At 41.0% G+C, this 21,994-nt stretch overlaps 1 pseudogene; it reads right to left on the bottom strand.

The window, feature by feature from the left end:
* Positions 1-21,994, bottom strand: part of LOC133791892 (conserved oligomeric Golgi complex subunit 7-like) — a 31,876-nt pseudogene that overhangs the window by 3,743 nt on the left and 6,139 nt on the right.

Below are 21,994 nucleotides of genomic sequence, written 5' to 3'. Positions count from 1 at the left end.
TTGAATAATGGTTCCCTATTGGGTTGACTTTTGGAACTGAAAAGGTTATGAGCACCCACGTTGCAAACCTGTTGTGACATAACCTTCACTAGTAAAGTCAATGGTACTCTAGGAACAAGATATAGCTAAAAGGGTAAAACGGTAATTTTATTCCCTTTTAATTATGAACCATTAATAGAGAATTAATATTGTATGTAATGATTATATCAATGGACACTTTATTCTTTAATAAAGTACTCAGTAAATATATGCCTATAATTATCAAGAGTTTAATCTCATATTTATAGTGGAGTAATCATGAAATTAATAAATATGATTATTTAATAAAAAAGCTTTGATTAATAATCTACTATTTATTGGAGCTTCATATTATAGGTCCATAGGTCCCAGGATGGCTCTATCACCACCATATCAAGGTAAGAGTTGATACAAGGGTAAAACTATAATTTGGGAATTTGAGAAAAATTTTATTCTTCGGGTCAAGTATGCAATTATATGATAATTGAGGTTGAATAATTAATTTGGAATTATTTATTAATTTTCGAAAATATAATTATTAATTTAAATATGTAATTTTTTAAATTCATATTAATAAATAAAATTTTGAAATTAATTATTTTATTTGAGTGGAATAAAATAAAATTGGTAAGTCAAAAATAATTTTTGAATTATTGAATTTTAAAAGATGATGATAATGATGATCATTAATTTGAATTTAAAATTTAAAATTTAAAATATGGTTGTCATCTTTCCCTTAAAACGATAAATACCTTATTTTGTGGAAGATTGATTTTAGTTAAATAAATAAATGAAATGAAAAATGCAATATCTCTAAAAAGGGATACAGCAGTACACGCATGACATAGTCGAGGGACTATGCCATGCGTGTATCAATATACTTATATTGTATCAATGTTGTTTTTATATTATTTATTTAATTAATTAATAATTTGAAACTAGTTTTTTCAAATTTGGTAAGTTAGATATATACCTAAATCAATTCCTATCCACTCAGTAGTCTCTTCAGCTATTGCCAGCATGCCTCCCCACACATGTCATCAATGAACTTTGGTTGCCCGTTCACCTCTCTCTCCAATCATGTCCTTTCAACTGTCGCACATGTCAGCCCGCTTCTTGAAAGTTGTACAACTGTCAGTACAGACACCAAGGAAGGTAATCATGGCACTTTATGGTTTCAAAAAAGAGGCATGAACAAGTGGAAAGTCATTTTTTGGAAATTTGAGGAAACACAAAGGCAACTAATTGGACCAGACATTGTGCCACATGGCAAAGGGCAGACGGTATGACTTCAAAAGGAAATTTTCCATGCTGCCTTTACACCATTGCAAACTTTGGGGGCAAATGTTATCCAAAAATTGACATATGTGACATGGCACTAAGCTTGGACACGTGGAGTAGGCTGGGCAGACCCCCCGACATGTTTGTAGGTGTATACCTGCAGGATATACGACAAGTTACTGCTAAGCAGGGAAAGCAGTTTACAGACGATAAACACTTTTCCCAAGTCCTATGCCAAGGCATAGCATTGAGTCTCCTATAAGGAATTCTTGGCGAGGAACATTGTCAAGCAAGCGGCAGTGAGAGATGTTAAGGAAGCTTGTGTCTATGATGGCTACACCCTTCCTAGGCTGTAATACCAGGATGCATTTTGCGTTTTCTGTGCAATTCACTCTCTTGAGGGGAAGTCCTTCTAACACTGGTCAACAGAATAGCACTAGAAGCTCAGCTGCTCGATATGATGGATAGCCAAACCTGGTCGGAGAGAAGCGGTTACACTCATCGTTAGCAATCCGCAGGAATCGCCCAACCACCCACAAAGAGCGCTTAACAGTCCTGAAGACTCGGTCAAACCTCCTAAAGGGTAGGGTTGTAACTACCTGTGAGAATATTGGGATATTTCCACCATCAGTTATGTAACACCTTACTTCCTTAGAGTCATTACTATGTGGGTTAAAAATAGTCATTAGCTCGCTAATCGAGGTTTCAGGTTAAAAGTGTGACTAAATTGAAATAAAACTCGTTTAACGACATAAAACATAAAGATTTGGACATTCATTGAAATCATAAAGTTATACAGTTGGGATCCCAAAATACTGTTTAGAAAGTGTATTACAACTCAGAATATAAATATGGTCGACCTAGGTGACAAAATCAATCATTACAACATTTTTCCCAAAATAACCCTGGTCGTGGCAGCCAGGTAGGCCAAACATGTACTGTCGCTCCACGTTCTCCGTACTCATTGCTGGTTGACCTTTATTTTGCCCTTACCTGCACCATAGAGCACCTGTGAGCTGAAGCCCAGCAAGAAAACTAAAGGCATAACGATTCACATACATAATTCCACAATATATAGCAAAACAGTCAACAGACTAAACACATAGCGACCTATGTCGACCCAGGTGCTTTATCAGGCCATGGGTTCGCGGTTTTCACTGAACGGGTGGATACAACACCCTTGGAGGGTCTCGCCCTAACAGCATGCACTCAGCATTCAACGTTGATCTCAGCCCCTTACCGTACCCGGTTTCTGGTCGTTATCAGCCTTCGCCGTTCCCGGCCTTCACCATTCATTCATAAACAGGCATAACACAACATAATATTCACAAATGTTCACACATATATTAAACATAAACAATAGGGCCACGCCCTGAAACACAAATAATAGGGCCATGCCCCGCTCTATGGGTGCAACAACATTTTTACCTATGTCCCGAGCTGATTGACTACCGCGATCCTGAGCACGATCCTCTAATCCGAGCTTTGTTGAAAACCTCTGTGATAGTTTCAGCCTGAGCTAATTCCCAAACACCTCAAGCCTCCAATCCTTCAATTCCTTAGTCTAAAATCCTAAAAAATTCTTCAAACCTTCAAGCACCAAAAGAGGGAGATAGAGTCTAAGCTGCCTAAGGTCCAAGTTTATTCCTTTGCTAAAAAAAAAATCCAAAATGCCCTCAAGACTATCTTAAATCCTCTAGTGTCATCGAGGGCAATCCCGTCAATTGCCACATCTCGCTAAATCCTCGAGCGTTCCTATAAATCCCCATTTAATCCCGACATACCCAAATAATTGCTAAATTACTACCCATTACCCAGTAAATCCCGAACACCAACAATGTTCCCAAAATACCCCTAGGCTTCTCCCGAGCCGGGTATTCGACCCTGTTGTGACTATTTAGCTAATCTGCTTCCTAGGACTATCTCGGATCGCACATCGCAAATATATCACCACACCCTCGTGGTATCAATCAAAATACACACATATATCACATTTATGCCCTCAATGAGCTAAAATTACAGATATACCCCTAATAACCAAATGGGGCCCACATGGATATTTAATTCACCTAACACATGCATTTCTACACATATAATCATTAAATTCACATATTAGCATAATTAAATCAATTATTGCCCTTCGGGCACGCTAATCAAGGCCCTAAGCCCTATTAGAAAATATGGGACACTACAAGTTACACCCGTGTTCAGACCCTAGGCAAATAGAGCATTATAAATGCAAACCCTTCACCACAGTAAGAGGAGTTCATGAAATTGTCTACCGACTAGTGTTTAGAAACATATCGGACATCTATTTTTATACCTAGCAACGATTCTGCCTTATTGTATTGTCTTTTACACATACAAATCCACTTGTAATCTCTAGTGATCTTGTGTAAACCTTCAAGATTAATACAAATATAGAAGGATGTAATGCCCCAAATTTCCTAATAAGGTTTAGGACCTTGATTAGGAGGCCGGGAGGGCCATAATTGATTTATTATGTTATGTAATGATAATATGCATGTTTAGGTGTATTAAATATGCATGTGAACCCATTTGTGATTAATTGGGTGATTTTCATATTTTGGCCATTTCTGGCATTTTTGGCATATATGTGAAATGGGCATGGTGCCTTGTTATTATTTGGTTATGCCAGGGTTACCCAGCACAAGACGATCCTAAGAGGTAAGCTAGTGGGAAAGTCACAACGGGATTTAAGCTTGACTTGGAGTAAGTCAAGGGGTATTTAGAGCATTACCGAGTTATTGGGTAATGAGAATTAATATTTGGTGATAAATTGGGAGTTAGTAAGATTAGGGGGAAACTCTGGAAGTTTTGACTATAATGTCCCTGGGGGTGTTTTCGGGACCCCGAGCACTAGGTTTTATTGGAAGCTACTTAAGCTTGAAGTAACCTTTTAAGAAATAAAAAGAACGTTCTGTACGTTCTCTCTTCCTAAAAGTTCCCTTTTCGTCTTTCGATCACGTTTTCGAAGGTATCTGGAGTTCTAGGACTCGGATTCAAGCGAGGATCAAGGCATAGCAATCCTAAGGAAAATTATAAGCTTATTAGTCAGAGGATTTAGTTGAAAATGACTCAATAGGAGGTAATTCAAGTTTTAAGTTTTTAAAGTTACTAAGCTTAGAATTGGCTTTTGTGGATTGTTGAGTTTTTTATTCGATTGAGCCTTGGGTTTTGATGGTTTTGGACCATTGGGAAGTTTGGGAACTTTGATTTGATGATTTGGGAATGTTTAGGCATGCTTTTGGAGGATTTGGGAAGTTGAAAATCGTGTTTGGGGATGGCGTAGGGTTAGGGGCCGCGACCCTAGCTCGATGAAGCAGGTGCCCCCAGTTCTATTCTTGCTGGGCGCCGCAGCCCTTGGTGTTGGGCGCCATGGCGCTTGCTTCAGGTTGTGCTGGGGGCCGTGGCTCAGGCAGGCTTTCAAGCCCGTTTGCGTGTTTTAACCCCGGGAACATGGTTTTAGGCCTCGGGATCAATCCTACTACCCGGATTAATGAGGATTGATGTCTTGGAGGATAAGTTTTGATTCAAGGATTGGTTTTAGAACTTGAACTCATTGGGTCACCATTTTTGGTTGTGACTAGGTTATCACTAGAGGCTTGGAATCGGGATCGTTCTTGTGGCTCGTTTTTTGGTAACCTGTGCTTGGACCGAAGGTAAGAAAACTGCACTCCATGTGTGACATGCATGGCTATTATTGATGCATGTTGGATGTTTAAATGTAAACATTGATAGCATAATGAATGCTTAGCGATCTTGCTCATTTGCATATGACTATTATTGAGGCATGATGGATGATTAAGTGTGATGCATGTGATGCACAAGAAACATGTGATTAGGGCATGCCATGATGATGAATATGAGATTGGTCAGAGCTTAAGTCTCTGTGTTTGTGCATGATCATTATTATGCTAGCAACTGTTAAGTAAGCATGCTGAATGCCCCATCTTTGGATGTTTGACATATGATATATGTTTGGTAGCAATGCTTACTTATGCATGGTACTGACTCGTTAGTCAAAATTGGCAAAGGTGTTAGTATCAACTGTGAAGCTGTGACTCATTAGTCAGGTTCGGTGGTGGTACTGGGCACTGGTCACACGGTGCTGACTCATAAGTCAGGATGGCCTTAGTGTGTTCAATGCAAGCCAATAAAGATTAGATCTAATCGACATCTGCATTTAATGACTCAAATGAGCATTAATGCGGGACCGACCTCAAGTTCGATGAATATTAATAAGCGCTTGTCTAGCCAAAGGCTAGAAATCTAGAGCCAGAGCTGGAAAAGGCTAAGGTGACCCACAAGTCACATGGCTAGGAGGGTATGGGACCTCCAGAGCGTGACTCATTAGTCACCTATCCAGAGTGTGGCTCATTAGTCACCTATCCAGAGCGTGGCTCATTAGTCACCTAATCAGAGCGTGGCTTATTAGTCACCTATCCCGAGTGTGACTCATTAGTCACCTAATCAGAGCGTGACTCATCAGTCACCTGACCAGATTGTGACTCATTAGTCACCTCTCCACCTAATGGCTAGTGGCTTAATCATCAGTCACTCATCTTTTTAGAGCTATAAGCTCTGTGTGATGTAATGACATCATCTGATATTATTTTCATGAGCATATTCATGTTTTCTTGCTGGGCTTCGGCTCACGGGTGCTTTGTGGTGCAGGTAAAGGCAAAAGGAAGCTGGACCATCCTTGAGTTGGAGAGCTTAGGTGATGACGTGTACATATGCAGCTGCTCGACCAATACATGGCCGAGGTTTGAAAGAGGAACTAGGGTTGAAGCCTATTTTTCCGCTTAGATCGGCCTGTTGTAAATATTTTCTTGTAATAGACCTTTAAATTATATTTTTTGGATTCCAATGTATATAGTAGACATTCTAATAAAATGTTATATCTTAACCAAAAATTTTAAATCCCTAAACCGCTAATCATACTTAGTTACACATTTATGGCCAAATGACTTGATTAGCAAGTTTAGCACTGTTTGCAATGTGCACTGTAACGGTCCCTAAAGTTGGGGCATTACAAAGGAAGTAGGTCATTACCAATTCTTGGGGTCGAACCTTTATAAATCCCAGTGTTCTTTATCATTTATTGCTCATTATTATTAGGTTTTTGGCTCATTTATTGTTCATTGATTGCTCTATTGAAAGCTCTCAAATTAATTATTTAGACTCCGCATCAGTTGACTAAAAAATCAATCAATAGTGAGATATCAGTTTCTTTATTTTGTCTCTATTAAGTGATTCATTTACGCATGGTGTGATGTGTGTCTTTATTTTTTCCTTTATTGCGTTTGAAAACAGAATACAAAAATTTGATTAAAAAAACATTTTGGGATGAGAATGCATTGCTTATGTTTGATAAATTGATTAGACTGTCCTATATATAAATTTTTCTGCCCTTTCATAAAGCGTTAGAGTCCGTTGATGATGATTATTGCTTAATGGTATAGTTGGAACATAATTTAGTAATTGTCTTGGTAAGCTATTAATTTTTTTTGACAATAGCTCTATAATAGATTATATTGCTTGATAATTTTTAATGTTTCTTTGATTGAGAATACAGTGCTTATGGTCAGAGTATATATATGACTTGTCTTTGCCTCTATGTTTGAACTTATTGGATTCTCACCAGTTAATGAAGATTTATTTTTTTGGAATTCCAGGTGTATGACTTGGATATTATGCACTGCTCTGATTTGGATATAATGTCCTTAATTTTTTTTTTCTTTTTTCTTTTGAACCAATTATTCAACTCCAATTGAAATTCTTTAAGACTATCTTTGTTTTCTCAGTATATTAAAAGAGCATATTTATTTGAGTTGATTAAAGATTTTTTCAGGAAGTTGATAGAGTAATAGAAATCAAGTAAATGGTTTATTATATTTGATAATTTAAAGTTAGGAAAATTTGAACAAGTTTCTAGTAATGTGCCATTAGTAACAAGTAAGTGGGTACATTTGATTGCGATAGTTATCAACATCACTATCTACCAGATTTATGTTTATTATAAAAAGTCAATATTGCATACTCTTATTTGACTTATTTTTTCTCCCTTTATATTTTCAAATCATATTCTATTCTTGATAGAAGTCATATTTGTATTGTTTAAGGGTTGATCTTTGTTAGACCTTGAAGTTTGTAGTCACCTACTTCTATCTATATCATCATCTCTTTGTATTGTTTGTGAATATTGTAGGCATGACTATGCCACTTTGTTTAAGTGATTTATAATATATATATTGTTGACTGGATTTTTAGCCAACTGATGCGGAGTCAAAATAATTAATTTGAGAGCTTTCAATCAGGCAATCAATAAACAATAAATGAGCCAAAAACCTAGTAATGATGAGCAATAAATAATAAAAAACACCAGGATTTATAGAGGTTCGACCTCAAGGATTGGTAATGACCTACTTCCTCTTAGATTTGTATTAATCTTAAGGATTTATATAAGTTAGCCAGTGAATACAAGTAGATTTATAGGTGTAAAAGACAATACAGAATAGCAGAATCGTTGCTAAGTACCAAGCCAGGCTGCTCGGTATGTTTCTAATGCTGGTCTATAGGCTATTTTTTATCTCTCCCCTCCACTGTAGTGGAGATTTTGCATATATATAGTTCCTCTCGCCCAAGGGTAGCAATTGAGCATAACTGATGGGGAAATATCCATTCCTTCTGCAGGTAGTTACATTCCTATTTGTTAGGAGGTTTGACCAAGTCTTCAAGGCTGTTAGGCGCTCTTTGTGGGTGGTTAGATGATTCTTGAGGAGTGCTAACGGAGAGTGTAATTTCTTTCATCCGAGTAGGTATGTCTGTTCTTCATACCGACCAGCTTCTCTCCTAGTAAGCACATCGAGCAGTGACTATTATTCGTTTGTCAAGTGTATTTTGACCAATCTGCCTGTCATACTGACCAACAAGTTTCTGGTGGTCCTGCCGAGTAGTTGAGCCTCTGGAGATAGTATGCCGAGCAGTAACTCGTCGTATACCCTGCAGGTATACACCGACCAACATGCCGAAGGGTCTACCCAGTCTACTCTACGTGTCCAAGTTTAATGGCACGTCAGATATGCCAATTTTTGGGATAACATTTGTCACCCAAGTTTGCGATGGTGCTAAGCAGCATGGAAACTTTCTTCTGGAGGTCACCCCGTCCAGCCTGGTCAGGGGTATATGCTTCTTTCTACGTGGCATATCATCTGGTATAGTCAATAGCCTTTGCATTTCTTCAAGTTCCCAAGAAAGGACTTTTCACTCTTTCCACTCACTTTTTGAAACCATGAAGTATCATGATGGCTTCTCTTAATAACTGTACCGACGGTTGTGCAATCACCGAAGAGGGGGCTGATGTGTGTGGCGGTTGAGGAGACATGACTGGAGGGACATGCTTGCAGCAGTTGAGGGGACTACTAAGTGGGTGGCTCCATTAATGCATAGCGAAGAGTGGGTATTCTTCCTTGTTTATAAATCAGAGCCGTTTTGGAGCTATGCAGCTCTGTTTGGAGCTGTGCGGCTTTGTTTGGAACTGTGCGACTCTGTTTGGAGCTGTATGGCTCTGTGAATTAGAGTTGTTCAATTTTTTTCAAATGCGTTGTAAACAAAAATTGTTCAACCCTATCTACAGAAATTATTTTATGGCTCTTTTTGTTGCTTGGTACATACCGAACAACGCGCAAGCACTTTAACATTAATAAAAATTAACGTTTCTAAGTCCCTTTAATTACTCACTTTTTCCTCTGTTTGTCCGTGTATGACTATGGTGCCCCCCAAATGACTGAGCAGGATTCATAACTCTTGGGTAATTGTAATGACCCAAATTTCCTAATAAGACTTAGGGCCTTGATTAGGGGGCCAGGATGGAAAATTTTGAAAATTATGTGATTATATGATATTTATGTGTATCATTATGTGACTATGTGAGTTATATCATAATATGAATTGATATGCATGTGGACCCATTTATGTTTAATAGGGTAATTTCATAATTTGGCCAGTTATGGGTATATTTGGCATATATGTGGTATGTGTGTGGTACTTCATTATTATTTGGTTATGCTAGGATTACTCAACACAAGATGATCCTAGGAGGTAAGCCAGTGGGAAAGTCACAACGGGATCCATACTTGACTCGGAGTAAGTCAGGGGGTATTTAGCACATTACCGGGATATTGTGTAATGGGAAAAATATTTGATGATAAATTGGGAGTTAGTGAGATCAGGGGGAAATTCTGGGAATTTTGACTATTTTACCCCAGGGGAATTTTTGGGACCCCGAGCATTAGGATTTTCTTGAGGTTTCTTAAGCTTGAAGTAAACTGTCAAAATTATAAAAGAACATTCATAACGTTCTTTCTCCCTCCCATTCCCTTTTTGACACCCGATCGCATTTTCGAAGGAAACTTGAGTTTTAGGACTCGGATTCAAGCAAGGATTGAGGCATAGCGATTCTAAGGAAGATTAGAAGCTTATTAGATGGAGGATTTAGATGGGAAATGAATTAATCATAGGTAATCCAAGTTTTAAGTTCTAAGTTTTTAAAGATTTTAAAGTTTTAAAGCTTTGATTGGATTGAGAATTGGGTTTTATTGGTTTTGGGAAATTAGGATGTTTGGGAACTTTAATTTTGGGATTTGGATATATTTGGATAGGTTTTTGAGGATTTTAAGTGGGAAACATTGTAGGAAATGGCTGATTTCGTGGTCAAGTCGCGACCTTGTTCTAGCAAGTCGCGACTTCGATGAAGCCAGAAGCCAGGCCCCAAGAGGGGTCAAGTCACGACCCGCACCTAGAGCCCAGGAAACGGCTCTCTGACTTGGGGGCAAATCGTGACCCTGAGGGCTAGGTCGAGATCGGCTTGGGCATTTTTTCCTAGATTTGGTTTTTTGTCATGGGAACTTAACTCTAAGGGCCTGTGATTGATCCTACTACCCAGTTGTGTTGGATTCGACGTCCCGGAAGCTAGGTTTGGGTTTGGAAGTATTTATTTACTCATTTTTTATGAGGTTTTATATTATGGTTGTGACTAGGTTATCGCTAGGGGCTTGGAAACAGGATCATGCTTGTGGCTCATTTATTGGAAACCCGTGCTTGGACCAAAGGTAAGAAAATTGCACCCAGTATGTGATGCATGTGATGAATAAGATACATGCTATTAAGGCATGGCATGAATGTTGAATATGAGATTGATCAGAGCTTGAGTCTCTATAAATGTGCATGATCATAATTATGCTAGTGAATGTTGAGTGAGCATGCTGAATTCCTTATATTTGGATATTTGACATAATATATATGACCGGGTGCATTTCTTACTTGTGAGTGGTACTGACTCATTAGTTAGAAACGACACTGGTCATGTGGAATTGACCTCTGAGTGAAGAGCAACATAAGTGTATTGAACGCAGAGCCGAAATGGTTAGATCTAATCAACATGAGGATTAAATGCTTGACCGACAACAAGTTCGATGAAAACTAAAAGCACTTGTCTAGTTACTTAGAGCCAGGGCAAAAAGGCTCAGGTGACTGTAATGCCACGTGGCTGAGGGTGTAGAGCCCAAGTGTGTGATTCATTAGCACTTATCTGATTAGGGTGCGGAGCCCAAGTGCGTGACTCATTAGTCACTTATCTGATTAGGGTGTAGGGCCCAAGTGCATGGCTCATTAGTCACTTATCTTATTAGGGTGTAAAGCCCAAGTGTGTGACTCATTAGTCACCTATTCAAAGATTGACTCAATAGTCATCTATACATGGTGCAGAGCTCTGTAATCATTTATTTGGACTTGCTTGCATGCATGAATAGGGCCATTATTGCTAGGCATGCCTATTATGAATCAGTTACATGTTATAACCTGTTCATGAGCATATTGAGTTTTCTTATTGAGCCTCAACTCACAGGTGCTATGTGGTGTAGGTAAAGGCTTAGGTGACGATGTGTACATATGCGGCTGCTCAACCACCACGACTGAGGGTTTAAAGAGTAACTATGGTTAAACCCTATTTTTCCCCCTAGGTCGACTAGTTGTAAATATTTTATTGTAACCTTAAAAATATATTTTTGGATCCCAATGTATACAGTAAATGTTGTAGTGAAACGTATTATCTTTGACCAAATTTTTTAACCCTAAACCGTTAATCACACTTAGTTACACGATTATGGCCAAATGACTCAGTTAGCGAGTTTAGCATTGTTTGAAATGCACAACGTAACAGTCCCTGGGTAGTAGGGTGTTAAAACTTGGTATCAAAGCGAGCCAAGGTTAAGTGTTCCTGTAGACAAGTTGGGCATGTACACTCGTCACTAAAGACAGCTTCACTCATTGTATGGTAACTATTTATGAAGTTATGTGCTTAACTACTTAAATAGAATGTAAATGCTTTACCTACATATTGTATTAGGGAGCATGAGATTCTGATAGAGCCTGACTGTTGATTATTGATATGATTATATGATTACATGCTGAGTGAATTTATAAATGTGTTATTTAGCATACTTGACTCGGAGTAAGTCAAGGGGTATTTAACACATTACCGGGATATTGAGTAATGGGAATAAATATTTGATGATAAATTGGGAGTTAGTGAGATCAGGGGGAGATTCTTGGAATTTTCACTATTTTACCCTGGGGGCATTTTTGGGACCCCGATCATTAGGATTTGCTTGAGGTTACTTAAACATGAAGTAACCTGTCAGAATTATAAAAGAATGTTCAGAACGTTCTCTCTCCCTCCCATTCCCTTTTCGACACCCGATCGCATTTTCGAAGGAAACTTGAGTTTTAGGACTCGGATTCAAGCAAGGATTGAGGTATAGCGATTCTAAGGAAGATTAGAAGCTTATTAGCCAGAGGATTTAGATGGGAAACGACTTAGTCGAAGGTAATCCAAGTTTTAAGTTCTAAGTTTTTGAAGTTTTAAAGCTTTGATTGGATTGAGACTTGGGTTTTATTGGTTTTGGGAAATAAGGATGTTTGGGAACTTTGATTTTGAGATTTGGATATATTTGGATAGGTTTTTGGAGGATTTTAAGTGGGAAAATCGTAGGAAATGGCTGATTTCGTGGTCAAGTCGCGACCTTGTTCTAGCAAGTCGCGAATTGGATGAAGCTAGTGTTGAATTAGCTTATACAGGATCTTTATTTCTTTTCATGTATATCTAATATTAAACAAATTAATACGAGATAGCCTAAAACATGTTTCTAAAATTGAATTCAAAGAGATACAAAGAATAGAATACTTACAGTATACGCAACGGAATTAAAGAGTCCTTCCTTCAGTTTCTCTAACTCTCGCATCCTTTCTGTTGCAGAGTATTATCAAGAAACTGAACCAATCTTTTATTTTCTTCACAATCTTCCAATGTATCCTTAGAACCACCTAGACTAGTGTGGGAAATTCTCAACACATGAGATAGATATAGAGAGAAGAAGAGAAAATAACAAAGTGGCTTAGAAAAGGACTTGTGTTAAGAGAGAATCTAAAACTATCAGAAAATCTGACTTGTGACTTATCAAACTTATGTTTTGACTTCTCTCTAAGCACTCCTTTTATAGACTCAATTAGGCCATTTAATTTAATTAAAAAATTAATAAAATAACAGCCATTTTCAAGCCCTAGGTCGAAATTATCATGGGCTATAGGCCCGTGAAATTTCCTATTTGATTATAAGCCCATTGGACTTAAAATCAAGGCCTGTATTATTTTCTACTGATTTAATTAATTAAATAATTATTTAAATCCTTTATCAAATTAATTATTTTTAATTTGAACCTTGATTTAAATTTATTTATTAATTTAGATACCAATTTATCTTAATTAATAAATCAGCCATAATTTCTCTTTTCTTCTCAAAATTGACCTGGTCAACTTTGATAATTCTAATTGATGATTAAATCGATTAATTGAGACTATCTAGATGATTTTATCCAAGGTACAATGGGGACCATGGGCCTATGAAATCAAGCTCCAATAATTTATCATAAATCTAACAAATAAATTTACTAACTTATTAATTCCTCGTGACTCCACTATAGACTTGGAATTGCACTCTTGAATTCATAGAATGCTCTATAACAAATAAAAATACGCTATAAATTATCCATTGTTACAACCATAATTTTCACTCAATCCTCTATAGACGGCCTACAATGAGATAGGACTAAAATACCATTTTACCCCTCATTGTATTTTATCCTTAAAACACTTAGTTCCTTGTAAATGATATTTCAGTAAACTAATTTAATTACTGAAATGAGATCTCTATCATTTAACACCTTGAACCAAACTAAAAGGAAACCATCGTTTCACTTCTTCATCAGAAGCTATAGATGTTCATATCTACGATTAACACTCCCACTCAATCATACTACTGAGTTCCCGAGATGTAAGTATGGGCTAGTTCGTAGGGTAAGCTGGTAACGAACAAGTCAAAGAACTCAAATAATGCAATCAGTTAGAATACTAACCACTCAGAATTGAGATTGAATTGACCTATGGTCAACTATATGATATGACTATAATAGATAATAACAGTATGTTTACTTATCTTATCAACTATCAATATCGGTCCAGTTCGATGCAACAAATACATCCGATCTTATCTACTTTGCTAATGTTCTGGAAAGAACATAACACTGTAATGTGTAAGTAGATCATATCGTAGATTGGAAAGTCAGTGTAAATCCTGTGCACTGACTAATCTTAGGACTAACTTATTTTGAACATATAATATTATTTATATTCCACTGTGATGACGTCACTATAAATAAGATTAGCTATATAAATAAGACTGTCATCGACATCAGTCTGAAAATCTGAATCAGTGTAGCCTACAGGGTTCAGAACACCACCCTTGTAGACTAACATATAATCCCTAGTCCGTCTCAAATACTTCAGGATATGCTTAACTGCTATCCAATGTTCCAGTCCTGGGTTTGATTGATACCTGCTCACTACTCCCACTGCATAGCAGATATCTGGTCTAGTACACAACATGGCATACATCAGACTTCCAACTGGAGATGCGTAAGGAAATTTTCTCATTGCATCTTCCTCTTCAGGAGTCTGGGGAGACTACTTCTTTGAAAGATGAATTCCATGGCGGGACGGTAGATGCCCTTTCTTGGAATTTGTCATTGAGAAACGTTCAAGCACTTTATCAATGTAAGCTGCTTGAGATAGAGTTAAAAGTTTGTTCTTTCTATCCCTGATGATCTGGATACCTAGAACATAACTTGCTTCACCCAAATCCTTCATCTGGAATTGAGTGCTCAGCCAATTCTTCACATCTGATAATTTCTTAACATTGTTTCCAATGAGTAAGATATCATCTACATAAAGAACCAGGAATACCACTATTTGATTTTCCTTCAGTTGGTAAACACAGGGCTCATCGATATTTTGTTCAAAGCCATAGGTTTTGATTATTTCATCAAATCTAAGATTCCAGGAACGAGAAGCTTGCTTAAGTCCATAGATGGACCAATTTAACTTACAAACTTTTCCTTCTTGTCCAGATACTTTAAATCCTTCTGGCTGATCCATATAAATGAATTCATCAAGCTTTCCATTAAGAAAAGCTGTCTTGACGTCCATTTGCCAGATCTCATGGTCGAGAGTGGCTGCTATGGATAAGAGGATGCGAATGGATTTTAGCATGGCTACCGGACTAAAAGTTTCCTCATAGTCCATGCCTTCTCTTTGGGTATAACCCTTTGCCACTAATCGAGCTTTATAAGTCTCGATATTTCCATCAACACCTCGTTTCTTCTTGTAGATCCACTTGCACCCAATGACCCTAAAGTCACTAGGTGCTTCCACAAGATCCCAGGCAGAATTTGAGTACATGGACTCCATTTCATGTTTCATGGCTTCGAGCCATAGTTCATTTTCAGGGCTAGCCATTTCCTGTTTCATGGCTTCGAGCCATAGTTCTTCATTAGTGCAAAAACATAATATTCTTTGTGTAAGATGTGTCATTAAATTGTACACATCCAATGCTTAGAACAAAAATATTATGTTTTTCCTTATAAATAATGTTCATTGTTTTATTTGTTATTTCATTAGATTGATTTACACTAAATGCTTTGAAATTATAATTTTTAAAAGTGAAGATAGATCCTATATTTTTATAAAAACTTGTGCTTAAATAGAATATCTAATTTGAATAAGTTATGGTTTGATTAACTTCAACTATTACTAAAACTTGGGAATCAATGTACTTTTAAATATTATTGAACTTATATTTTGTGGATTCTATTATCTTAATAATCTTTCTTCTACCATCTTGTTTAAAATTATTAATTTAGTTATATATATTGTCTTTAATATCTTTATTATTATTATCTTTTATTTTATTTTCATTATACAAAAATTTCATCAATCTTTGGAGCTAGGTTATAATTTATTAATTTTTATTTAAAATAGTTTTATTTTCGATTTTAGACAACTCCTTTGGGCTCGATCTCGTGCTTACACGAACACTATATTTCATATATCATTCGTGTGCTTGCGAGTATAAATATTTAAAACATAACCATTTTGGGTCCATAAGATGCCAAATAGATAGAAAGGGAGTGCGACATGCACTTCACTGGCTCGAATGCCATACAAATAAGAAGGAGTGCGATACACACTTGTATAATCCTGTGGTTGTTAGTCTGTATATCTGATTGGGAAAGTTCAGCTAATAAGCTGAAGATTTGTCTGTGTTATCTGATAAAGGGCCTGACTTACTAGTCAAGGTTATAACATGCTCTATAGGTTCGACTTAACAGTCGAAGGTTAAAGGATTCGACTTATCAGTCAAAGGATGAAACGATTCGACTTATCAGTTGAAGGTTTAAGGACTCGACTAATCAATCAAAGATTACAGATCCGACTTATCAGTCTAAGGTTACAAACGCGACTTACCAGTCGAAAAACAAAGACTTGACTTATTAGTCAAAGGTAAAGCACTCGACTTATCAGTTGAAAGTTAAAAAACTCAGCTTATCAGTTGAACTCTAAAGGAATTGACTTACTAGTCAAAGGCTGATGCACTCAGCTTATTAGTTGGGAGTATAAAAGCTCAACCCAGGAGTTGAGGGTGGTGCTACATGCCAAACATTGACCGACAGGGCTAAGCCAATCCAGAAGGGAGACACACGCTTGAATGCTTCTAAGGTCGCTGGAAATGTTAACATCACACCCTCTTGGCCAGTTTTAGGGCCGATTGTACGAAAGACGGAGAGGGGATCCAGTGTGGCTCTGTAGCCACTCAGCTAAGTTAATTGCATGCATTAGTAGAATTATTATTACTAGGCATGTTAGTTGTAAATCTATGATATGCCAATGCACTGCTTATCAGTATGATTATGTTTTCTTGCTGAGCCTCGACTCACGGGTGCAAGTTGGTGCAGGAAAAAGAAAGGAAAGGTTGGATCAGCCATGAGTTGGAGAGCTTCAGGGGTGGAGTGTACATATGCCGCCTGCTCGTTCGCCACGGCTGAGGTTGTCAATTGGAACTAGGGTTGAACCCTGATTTTGCCGCGTAGGTCGGCTATTGTATTCGTTTTTGGGTTGTAACCGTTTTTAATTACAATGAAATTCCATGCATCGAAGCTAAACATCCCTCGACCCATCGTACGTCCTTTTCTTTTTTGCTACATTCGACCCATCGTTAGTTGGGGGCTTCGCGTAGGGCTCCTCCTTCCCCGCCTTCAGGTTTGCGTGGCCATCCTCCACAAGGATGTACTTTTGTGCTCTTTCATAGAAGTCATCCAAGTCGGTGACTTCCCTCTTTAACATGTTGTCCCACAACTTGCTTCCTGGGAGCACCCCAGCGGTAATGGCCATTTTTAACTCCCGACGCATTAGGCTCCCCACTTTTGCGGCCTCCATATTGAACCGGTGAATGTAGCTTTTCAGGCTCTCCTTCTCCCCTTGCTTCACGTTGGCCAGGCTGGTACCTGGCATCGTGTAGTCCCGTACGGCGTGGTGCTGTTGGAGGAATTCGTCAGAGAACTGCTGCCAGGACCTGATGGACCCTGGCCTTAGCCTTTTGAACCATTTGTAGGCGGGTCCTTTCAGAGTAACAACGAAGCAATGGCACCTGGCGCCACTTCCGATCCCCCTCAGTTTCATCAGATCATTAAACGCATCCAGGTGGTATTTTGGATTCGCGTTCCCTTCGTAAGGGGTCATATTGGGCTCCTTAAAATTGGCAGGGAGTCGGATTGCCTGAATTTCTCTCACAAAGGGTGACTCATGGTCGAAGTCCTCCTCAAAGGCCTGTCCGCCTGACGCGGTGACGATCTTGCTCCGCAAGCTCCTCATCTCCGTGTCGAGGTCCTGCCTCCTCTTGCTGAGAGTGTCCCTTAGAGCGGACGGGCCGAGATCCGCCTTTCCCTCGCCTTCTCTAGGCGCCACAGGGGGCGTGGTCCCTTTGCCCGCCCTCTTCTTATTGAGCTCCTCACGTAAGTCTGAGGGTGTTCTTTTGGAGGTGACCTCATCCTCATGGCGAGGGGTAGCGTTGGTCTTCGGTGCTGGCTTTGGGGCCTGCTTAGGCGGTTCGGGGTGATCGCGTTGCTTCGCGCGGGGGGTGTTACTAGTTGAATTTCGGGTTCTCCCATCATCTACTGGTACCGTGGTCTCCACCCTATCCTTGCCCTTCTCCTTCCTCTTAGGCAAGGTTACGTTGGACTTACCCTGCAGCAGGCCGTTAAGGACCTCTTGCATGTTTTCTAAGGTGGTTTCTAATCTTTGGTTCTTGCGGTGGAGCTCACGTATCTCCTCTTCGTAAAACCGGGATTTCGAACTTGAGCTCACGGAGTGGACCCGGGGGGTGCTTGTCAGGTCTACGGGCAGAAGGGCCCGAGTCTTGCCGGCCGGAGTTCGGTGCCCGTGGCAGTTTTGGAGGAGGGAACTCATCAGCGTGTACCGGTGGTGCTCTTGGAGGACTCCCTCCAGGTGGAGCGGCCAGCGATGAGGCCACCTTATCACCTCTGTGAACTTCAGGGTATTTCGGGGGCTCCACGTTCCTAGGTGGAGGAGCGTCCTTCATGGAGGCCTTCAACTGGACCCCGTTCAGGTGAACTTCTACCTCGCGCGTCTCCCTCAGTCACTTCGAGCGTCTTGGCATCTTCTTCTTGTCGGAAAAAATGGTGGAACAGTAGCTTGAAACTAGCGTTCCCACAGACGGCGCCAAACTGTTGACGGTGAGAACTCGTCAACTAAGTTAAGTTGGAAAAATTATCGAATCGAATCAAGATCGCTAATTGGAAAGTTGTAAAAACTTGAACAAGAACTCAAGAACAATGATGGATCAATAATGGAGAATTCAGTCTTTCATTCACACTTAAGCCTCTGCTACAGTAAAATTTCCAACCCCTTTTCAGGTGGTCTTAGAGTTCATTTTATAGTAGGCTCTAATGGCCTTAGGTACATAGTGGTCCAGGGGACCAAGTGGGACGTACGTACTGTGTCAGGGGAGTGGCTTCAGAGGTCGTGGTTGTACAACCCGTACAGGAGCAGGTGTCAGGAGGGTGTCTCCACTACTTGTCTGTACCCATGTCTGATGCGTGGTGGCAGCCGTAGTACCGCAGGAGGTTGTGGTGTCGGCTCTGACCTATGGCCGTACGGACCATGATCCTTACCCCAGCAATCTCACTGGCACTGGTACCCGTACTTAGTACAAGGTCGTACAAATACCCCCCATTCGACTCGTACTGGATCTCCTAAGCATAGGGATCATGAGGTGTAAGGAATGGGACCCTTGATGTGAGGTGGAGGTCTTGGGTCCTTGGTATGGGATATCCGAAACCTCCTGAGGTCACTCACGAGTCTGAGCGATAGGCATGTGGCCCTGGAAGATGTCTAAGGATGCGTGGCGAGACGCTCTCCTCGCGACCCCCTTGAGGATGTGGCTTCCTAGCTATTCACAGGGTCGAGTGCGTTGTGGACGTGGCCCTCATGAGGCCAGGGGCGCCGAGACTCGCGAGGCAACTTTGGGAGGCGTGGCCTAGGCATCTCGCGAGGTCACTTGAGGAATGTGGCCTAGGCGTCTCGCGAGGCCACTTGGGTGGCGTGACCGAGAGCTCTCGCGAGGCCACTTGAGGGATGTGGCCTAGGTGTCTCGCGAGGCCACTTGTGCGGCGTGGCCTAGGCATCTCGCGAGGCCACTTGGGTGGCGTGGCCTAGGAGTCTCGCGAGGCATTTTGGGTGGCGTGGCCGAGACCTCTCGCGAGGCCACTTGAGGGATGTGGCCTAGGCGTCTCGCGAGGCCACTTGGGTGGCGTGGCCTAGGCGTCTCGCGAGGCCACTTGGGTGGCGTGGCCGAGACCTCTCGCGAGGTCACTTGAGGGATGTGGCCTAGGCGTCTCGCGAGGCCACTTGTGCGGCGTGGCCTAGGCGTCTCGCGAGGCCACTTGGGTGGCGTGGCTGAGACCTCTCGCGAGGCCATTTAAGGGATGTGGCCTAGGCGTCTCGCGAGGCCACTTGTGCAGCGTGGCCTAGGCGTCTCGCGAGGCCACTTGAGGGATGTGGCCTAGGCATCTCGCGAGGCCACTTGTGTGGCGTGGCCGAGGCCTTTCGGGAGGCCCTTTAGGCAGTATGGGTTGGCGAGGCCAAGTGAGGCCACTTGGCATCGACTCTACGAGAGCCGAACCCAGACTTGTGTTGTGATGGTGCGATGGCTTCTCGAGACGACGGTGGCCCAAGGGCCTTGCCTCGGCCTCATGCTTTCTATCGATGAGATTATGAGCATCAACACTTGCCCCCCAGTCTAGGAGAGTACCTTTAGGTGCCCTTGTAGACTATTCACCTTGGTTCCTATAAATAGGCCTTCATGCATGGCTTGATATTCTCACTTTACTCCCTTGGCTTAGTGGTGCATAGACTCTTATTCCTTTCAAGAGGTAAGGGGTTCAATCCCCCACAACCTCACTTTCACCATAATTCCTTTCTTTTGTTTTGTATATTTTTCACTTCATTTTTCATCATTTTTTTTTTGTGAACTAATTTCTTGGTGTGTATATAATATCAAACTGACTTAGCTCAATCGACCATTTCATGAGTCTCCCTGAAGTCTCCGGCTTATGTAAGACCTGTCTCAAAGGACTATTTGTTAAGACTTCAATTGTATGTGCATGGAAGTAAGGCTTCAACTTCCTCGACGCCACTACTAGCGCATAAGCCAGTTTTTCGATCTCTGGATACCGGCTCTCCGCATCCACCAAACGCTTGCTGACATAGTATACGGGTTGTTGCTGCTTCTTCTCTCCCTTAACCAGGGCTGCGCTGATGGCGTGCTCAGACACTGCCAAGTACAGGTACAACTTCTCGCCCCTCTCTGGCTTTGCCAACAGGGGCGGCTTTCCCAGGTGCTCTTTCAGCTTGATAAATGCTTCCTCACATATTTCATCCCAAGCGAACTTTTTTCTCCCTTTGAGGATGTCAAAGAATGGGAGGCACTTGTCGGTGGACCTTGAGATGAACCTATTAAGGGCCGCGACCCTTCCTGTTAGGCACTGCATCTCCTTCTTATTCTTTGGCGGGCTCATCTCTATGAGTGCCTTTATCTTGTCAGGATTGGCCTCGATGCCTCTGGAATTGACCATGAAACCCAAGAATTTTCCTGAGGATACCCCGAAGGTGCACTTGACTGGGTTCAACTTCATCCGGTACTTCCTGAGCGTGTCAAACATCTCACCAAGGTCTTTGTTGAGCTCTGCTGCTACTTTGGTCTTCACTAGCATATCATCCACATACACCTCCATATTCCTTCCTATCTGATTGGCGAACATTTTATTCACCAGCCTTTGATAGGTGGCTCCCGCGTTCTTGAGCCCGAAGGGCATCACCTTGTAACAGTATAGCCCTTTGTCTGTGATGAACGACGTGTGCTCTTCATCTATCGGGTTCATTGGGATTTCGTTGTACCCTGAGTAGGCATCCATAAAACTCAGTAACTCATGTCCTGCTGTTGCATCTACTAGTTGATCTATCCTGGGAAGTGGGGAGCTGTCCTTAGGACAAGCTTTATTCAAATTTGTGAAATCGACGCAGGTTCTCCATTTCCCATTCGGCTTTGGCACAAGTACTGGGTTCGATACCCACACAGGGTAGAAAGACTCACGGATGAAACCGTTGGCCTTCAACTTGTCAACCTCCTCCTTTAACGCTGCGTATCTTGTGGGGTCTAGCGCCCGCCTTTTTTGCGGAACAGGCCTTGCTTCTGGGGAGATGTTCAGGTGGTGACTCATCACACTGGGGTCTATGCCCACCATGTCCTCATGACTCCATGCAAACACGTCTAGGTTGTCTTTCAAAAATTTCGTCAACTCCTCCTTCACATCATCTTGCAGGCTTCTCCCTATCTTCAATTTCCTTAATGGTTCTTCCGTCACCGTAACCTCCTCTACTTCTTCCACTGGTTCTGCTCTTGACTCATCCACGACCCAAGGGTCCAGCTCCTGCGGACCCCCCGTGGGCATACATAGCGCCTCATGTACCACCATGGCCATTGGCTCATGCAGTTTTACAGGCGTGCAGAGTGAGGTGTTATAACACTCCCTCGCCTCCTTCTGTTCTCCCTTCATACTTGCGACCCCTCCCGGAGTCGGGAACTTGACAACTAAGTGATATATTGAAGTTATGGCTTTCAATTCTCTCAGGGAGGGTCTCC

Source organism: Humulus lupulus, chromosome 7 (genome assembly GCF_963169125.1).
Source record: "Humulus lupulus chromosome 7, drHumLupu1.1, whole genome shotgun sequence".
In the NCBI taxonomy this organism is placed as follows: Eukaryota; Viridiplantae; Streptophyta; class Magnoliopsida; order Rosales; family Cannabaceae; genus Humulus; species Humulus lupulus.
Note: the sequence above shows the minus strand (reverse complement) of the source record. Positions and strands in the feature narration are given on the sequence as shown.